Raw genomic sequence first — 6,130 nt, 5'->3', positions numbered from 1 at the left:
TCTGATAAGGTAGAAAATCATGTAGTGTATCACTGTAAGTTGATTAGGTTAATATATATGAAACTTCAACCAAGGTTTTACTGTTCCAGGGTGTTAAATTCTTTCACCTATCAATAATATCCATTACTTCAGAGAGAGGGGTGGGCATGGTACAAAGAACTAAACTTGAAACTCAGCTTGAAATCAAATTTTAACTTTAAGAAAAAGATGCCAAGTCTAATATGTGTACTATTCAGGCTTTGCTGAGAAAAAGAAGTCATTTGTGGGATTCCCCAAAGTTATCCATTGGAGACTTGAACACAAGGTGTTTTCTGTTTTTTTTTTTTTAATCTAAAATGAGATTTATTGCATTTCATGCAGTTTGAAGTCCATGCAGCAAAGGAGACTAGCACAATTTTTAATGCATTTAAAAATAAAATAAAGTTGAAAACGGGGGGAAGGGGAGTTATGCACAAAGTTTTAGTCTCCTTGGGTCCCTGGAAGAGAAGGGTTTGGGAATGAAACCATCCATGGTAAACTTATCTCCATGGCAAATGAGTCTTGTAAACGCAGGGAATATTCCCACGGCCTCTGGAGGAAAATCCACAGAGCTCTGGGGCAGGAGCAGGGCCCAGGGAGAAGAGCACTAGTGGAAAGGAAGCTACACATGTCGCCTAATTTCACCTGAGGGCAGAAGAAGGTGGCGAATCCTGGGGCAGCGGCTGTTCTGAGAGTTGGGAGACTACACACACCCCTGGGGAGATCTGCTCCTAAAAGAAATGGTGGTAAGAACCCAAAAAAGTAAAACAAAAGAAATATTTCTTAAGCGCAGTCTTTGAGAAAATGCCATAAATATGTTATTTAATATTTTCATTTCATAGCATTGGACACACAGCTCAACATATTGAAATATTGATTCCTTGGAGAAAAAAAAATGAGAAAAAAGGAAATAAAAAATATTGCATCTTTCTGTTGGAGAGAGGATGTAGGCTATATCACCCTCCCTGGTGGCTCAGATGGTAAGGAATCTGCCTGCAGTTTAGGAGATCCAGGTTTGATCCCTGGGGTGGGAAGATCTCCTGCAGAAGGAAATGGCAACCCACTCCAGTATTCTTGCCTGGAGAATTCCATGGATAGAGGAGTTTGGCAGGCTACAGTTCATGGAGTCGCAAAGAGTTGGACATGACTAACACTTACACTTTCAGGCCATGATATCAGAGCAGTTTGGAGAAGTCTGGGAGAGGATGAATGGGAATGAAAATTCCAAGACATATTCCCAGATATACAGAGACTCTGAGGTGGAAGGGTTGCATATTCTACTTCTTTCCTGGATGTCTGGGGAGAAGGGTGGCAGCACCTCATCAGAGAGTTGGAAGAAACGCTGGACAGTAATTTAGGACAGAAGCATGTTAGACATGATTGGACACTGATGTGGGTCAGGTACTTGTTCCCCAGCTGCTGTGAATCCTGGCAGCTGAAGCCTCACATCTGAGTCCTTCTCCAAGCATTGTTGTTGTTTAGTTGCTAAACTGTGTCTGCTCTTTTGTGACCCCATGAACTATAGCCCGCCAGTCTCCTCTGTCCCTGGGATTTCCAAGGCAAGAATACTGAAGTGGGTTGCCATTTCCTTCTCCAGGAGATCTTCCCGACCCAGGGTTCAAACCCACATCTCCTGCATTGGCAGGCATATTTACTACTACTGAGCCACCAGGGAAGCCTTCTTCACGCACTGCCCTTAGCCAAAGAAGGCCCCTTAGCCCAAGGTCAGGTGAACTCACTGAGCAGCACATATCCAATGATTAGTCCACTGTGGGGGATGTAAAGCCCTAGACCCCATGTCTCAATTGGAACAACTATTAGATTCCCTCCCAGCTCAGAGATGCCAGCAAAATCAGTTTCTTTGCAAGTCCCTGGCAATCCTCACTTCTCTCTCTGCTCAAGCCAGCTTCCCACACTCTCTTACAAGTGTTGTTTTGGAGAACATTTGCCAATAAACCTTCTCTGGGCAAATCTCAAAGTCTGTTTCCTGGAGAACCTTAACTACAACAGGTCTCTTAGGTCTCTAGCTCTGCTGCTTGGGGGTTGAAATATGGAGGAAGCCACAGATGAGTTCCCCTGCCTCAATGCTGGTAAGAATTATGAGCAAGTGGACTGCTCGTGGGTTTCCTTGGTATGGTGAGAGGTAAGGTTTTAGGTGGATGTCACAAAGGCAGGGACTGGATGGAAGATATGGTTGAATTTGAGAGGATCAGTTAGAGGCAAGACAGAGTCAGCATTGTGAGGGAGGGCTGGGGTGGCCACACACTGCCCAGACCTGACCATGCTGGAAGAACTGGCCAGTTATGAACCCTTCAGCACATGCAGCAAGGCCAGAGGTCAAGTCTCAAAGATCCAGCTGCACAAGACACCTTGTGAGAGACCAGTGAGGACCAGGGGATTGTTTTCAAACCAAATGTCTGTCTCTTGAGGTCAGGTGAAGTGTACACCAGCTGAAAATTAGAGCCATTCCCCACTCTCCCTACCACTACCAGAGGGAGAGGGAAGAGTGACTGAATATTTCTCCAGAGAGATCTGTATTCTATGAGAGGGACTGAGTTACACCAAAAGGAACAAAATTAAGAGTATTTTCCACTATTGGTGGTAATGAGTCTTCAGAGCTGTTAAATGGTCCTAGAGAAATAAAACAGTTCCATTTTTACATATCTGAGGTGTGATGGTCCAGAAATATGCAACTAGAAGGAAGGAAGAAAGACCAAAATCATATTAGGGCAAAAAAGCCATAATTGTGATATGTGTATGTATATAAGTGAAAGTGAAAGTGTTAGTTGCTCAGTTGTCTGACTCTTTGCGATCCCGTAGACTAGTAGCCCGCCAAGCTCCTCTGTCCATGGAATTCTCCATATATATATACATGTGTGTCTGTATGTGTGTGTTAGTCGCTTAGATCTGTGTCTGACTCTTTGTGACCCCATGGACTGTAGCCAGCCAAGCTCCTCTGTCCATGGAGTTTTCCAAAAAAGAATACTGGAGTGGGTGGCCATTTCCTTCTCCAGGGGATCTTCCTGACCCAGTGATGGAACCCAGGTCTCCAGCTTTGCATGCAGATTCTTTACCATCTGAGCTACAAGGAATGTACGTGTCACTTTCTTAAGAAGAAGAACCAGGCCTTGTAAGGGCTTTTACTGAACTACTCCTATAATTTATGGACATTTCAGGTGAAAATTAGCTGAGCTGCCAGCTGATAGTGCACTTTAGATTCTACCCTGGATGTTGGAGAGGCATTTCACAGGGAGACAGCCAGAAACCTCCCAGTCTGGAGCACAATTGCATACTGTGATTTTGAGAGTGAACAGACAGTTTGAAGACCAGCTACAGTTGAGCCAAAGGAAACGTGCTAGAGAGAGGTTAAATTTCCCTGCCAGTAAATGACAGCACAGCTCCTGTCCTCGGGCTTTTAGTTTTTCTAACTGTTTTTACATATGTATTTTTCTCCTATTTAATTCTCACCACAGCTCTAGGAGGCGATTACTGCTATCATCCTAATTTTACAGAGGAAGTGGAGGCTTAACGAGGTCCCACAGCAGCCAGCCAGGGCTCAAACCCAGGCAGCTGGCTCCAGGGCCCACGCACCTACCTCTGCAACCCACTACCTCCCCTAGAATGTTCTGCTGCCTTGTATGTGACAGAGTGGAATTGCAGCAGGGCACATGAATCCGAAGAGTCATTTTAGCAAAGCCAGAGATAGAACTGTTGCCAAGGGCAGACGATGGATCAGCCAGGTGAGCCCAAACACAGAGTGATCACGAGTTACAGTGGAAGATTTGACCCATCGGTAATGAATAGGGGTCAGTGGTAAAGACAGACTCCCTCTCATTTGGTGCATCGTGCAACACATGCGGTAATTAGTTATTTATGTACCTAAGTTCTTCATTTAGAAAGTCTGTATATAGTTACTTTCTAGGAGCCCTGTCACCTGTGCCCTGCACCATTGTATCCTTAATAGGAGTTTCTGTGGCTTGTCAATTAGTCCCTTTCACGTCACAAAAGAGGAGTGGCTTAGTAAGCAAGAGTCTGAGGCAAGCAGAAAGCTTCAAGTGTTCTGGTAACATGTGGACACTCCCAAGACTCAACAGTGGAAAATTCAACATTTGCCAAATCTCCAAGCCATGTTTATCAGCCAGATCATCTCCCCACCACCTTTATTCATGTTTTCTTTCCTTAGCAAAGTTACCATCAGTAGCAGCTTATGGTAACAATGGGATGCTAATAGTACCCGTTTAAAATACAGAACGGCAGAACTTATAACTTTTCATGCCGTAAAGCAAATAGGTTCAGGAATACTTCAGAACTTCTCGTTTTAACTTTCCTCCTGATAGAATCTATTTGTATCCCTGCTTTTAGCCTCGCAGACTTGGAGGGAGTGGTGAAAGATGAACGGGCTCAGCCACAAGGGGAGAAGAACGTCACCCAGCCCCTAGAATAGCAACAGCAATAAATATGGTCATGTCGCTCTTCTGCTGAGGCCAAAACGACAGACGGGATCACATTTGCGGCACCCAGCGCCTGCTGGCTCTGTGGAGCTGGCTCAGGGCTTTGGAGGAAACATGCACAGAAGTTGATGCTGACCAAGCGGCTTGATTTTGGAGCTGTGACTTAGCGTACAAAGAAGACGGGTGGGTGGCGGGGTGTACAGAGCCCACCGCAGAGCTAGGGGGACTCAGCACCCTTCTGGTCACAGGGAGGTTCGTTCTAAATCGGCTTTCCGGACAGCTGGCTCAGGGCTCTGGAGAACTGAGCCCAGAACTTCCCCGCATGTCTGCTTGAGAACTCGCTGTTATCTGCAGCTGCCGTGGCCGTCAAGGCACATGCGTAACGAGGAAGGTGAATAAGAGGGCTCTCGTTGGTCATCAGTTATTTAAAGCGCGCCCATCGGATTTCAGCCACTTCATTGTACAGAATCAGCACCTTTGCCCCTGCAGGTCTTGGAGGAAGCAGCATATCCTTGCCTTCAAACCTCCCTGGTCTCCCTTTGCAGACTGAGCACTGGTTTTTCACCATTTTTGCAACTCCAAGTGCTACATCTTCCCATGTCCCTTTTCATGTGTACTTCAGTTTCATATAATATATGGCCACGTCTCTGGGTGATTGTGGTTTTTCCATCTTTACATTCTTTGGCCACGTAGATTTGGTCAAATTGGGCTTTTCCATTTTTTTTTAACTTGTGTAGGGCAATAGTTTTTTTTTAGGCTGAAGACAGTTTAAGCTAATATATGGTCCTGACTTTTTTCCATGTGTTTTAAAAACTAAACCATCACCTGAATTTGATGAGTTTTCCTTTTTCCCTTAAACTTTCTTGCTCTAAAAGGATTTCATTTCTTATATAAAGCCCAGCTCCTTCTCTCTGGTTTTTCATTTGGTCTCTCCAACCAGTCCCGAATGTCATGCAATAAGTCATTGGAAACAGGTTCACAGTGGTCATGTGTCTCCTGTCTCCCTTGTGTAGCTTTTTCTTTTAATGTTTAATTTTAATTTATTTATTTGGCTGTTCAGGTCTTAGCTGTGGCATGCAGGATCTTCAGTTGTGGCCTGCGAACTCTTAGTTGCAGTGTGTGGGATCTAGTTCCGTGCATGCTCAGCCACTCAGTTATGTCTCGTTCTTTTCAAGTCCACGGACTGTAGCCCGCCAGGCTCCTCTGTCCATGGGATTTTTCCAGGCCAAAATACTGGAGTGGCTTGCCATCTCCTCCTCCAGGGGATCTTCCCAACCCAAGGACTGAACCTGAGTCTCATGCATTTCCTGCACGGGCGGGTGGATTCTTTACCACTGAGCCATCAAACCTGGGCCCCCAGCATTGGGAGCACAGAGACTTAGCCACTGGACCACCAGGGAAGTCCCTCTTCATGTCACTTTATAAACACAGATTTGGTTCCATGCTTTCATCTGTTTCAGTTACTGTACATGCTTAGGATTTAAATGAATCTTTCTCCATGGATCACAATATTGCTTTTATTCAGAAAATGCAGTATGTAAAAAATGAAATATTGCTTTAGACTTTGGTATTGGAATGTAAGCTTCAGCACTGTTTTATTGTCACTATTATCTCATGCTTCTTTAGGATCTTACTAAGACTAAAGAGATAAGTGAAGTAGC

This window comes from Bubalus bubalis, chromosome 15, assembly GCF_019923935.1.
Source record: "Bubalus bubalis isolate 160015118507 breed Murrah chromosome 15, NDDB_SH_1, whole genome shotgun sequence".
NCBI lineage: Eukaryota > Metazoa > Chordata > Mammalia > Artiodactyla > Bovidae > Bubalus > Bubalus bubalis.
The sequence above is the reverse complement of the archived record's forward strand: the minus strand, read 5'-3'. Positions refer to the sequence as shown.